Here is a 1,257-nt window from a genome sequence, read left to right as displayed (position 1 = left end):
ATCATCATCATCATCATCATCATCATCATCATCATAATCACCATTATTACGTTTAGATAAAAAAACATTATTATTATTACGTTTATTATTATTATTATTATTATTATTATTATTAAATATTATTATTATTATTATTATTATTATTATTATTATTATCATTGATTTATTTCTTTATTACTATTATATCTTTATTACTATTATTATCAGTATCTTCATCCTCCTCCAACTCATCCACCCCCTCCGTCGTCTTCCCCTCCCCACCTCCTCGTTATTGTTGTTGTTGTTGTTCTTTTTCTTCTTCTCATCATCATCATCATCATCATGATCATGATCATCATCATCATCATCATTACTATTATTATTATTATTGCTTGATGTTGCTATTTTTGCGGTTGTGTCCGTTGCTATTGTCCGTTGCGCAAACTCTAGGTTAACCTCTGCATTTTACACAGATATTTGATGATGTTTTGTTAATGGTGTTGTTGTTATTGTCTTCGTTTATTGTTGTTGCTATTATCATTCCAGATATTTACATTTATTTTTTTTTTATCCGTTTATTTAAAAAATTTTTTTATCTTTCTTCCTTTGCGATTTCTCTCTCCATCATGAGTTACTTGTGATTGACGTCTTCGCCATTTTCATCAACGGCGTTTCGTTTACACATTGTCCTCCATTGATGTTTTCTGGACCCCGTTGTTTTCATGCTCGTTATTCATCTTTATTTTGTTATTTATTTGCCTTGTTTGTTGTGGTTGTTGTTGTTGTTATTGTTGTGGTGGTGGTAGTAGTGTTTGTTCTTGCTGTTTTCTGCTATGATTGTTTGTTTAGCTAAATATTCCTTTAAACACTGTTGATATTAGTATCTCCGATGTTATTAATATTGAAGTTGACAAATTTACAAGTCTTGTTGTTGTTGTTGTTGTTGCTGTCATTATTGTAGTTGTTGGTAATGCTGTTGATGTTGTTGTTGTTGTTGTTGTTGCTTCAGTATCCACAGTGTTTTGTCTGTTTCTCTGCTTATGCTTTGATTGCCGTTGTTCTTATTTCTGTCGTTCAATCTTTCCTTACTGATGTTGTTGTTCTGAAAACTGCTGTTGTTGTTGTGGCCGTTGTTTTGCTGTTGTTGTTGTCCTTGCGATTGTTGCTGTTGTTGTTGTTGTCATTGTTGCTATTATTCGGTATCCTCCTCCTTTTCCACTCTCCTCCACTCCTCTTCCCCCTCCTCCTCCTCTTCCCCCTCTTCCTCCACTTCCCCCT

This window comes from Octopus bimaculoides, chromosome 27 (genome assembly GCF_001194135.2).
Source record: "Octopus bimaculoides isolate UCB-OBI-ISO-001 chromosome 27, ASM119413v2, whole genome shotgun sequence".
NCBI lineage: Eukaryota > Metazoa > Mollusca > Cephalopoda > Octopoda > Octopodidae > Octopus > Octopus bimaculoides.
Note: the sequence above shows the minus strand (reverse complement) of the source record.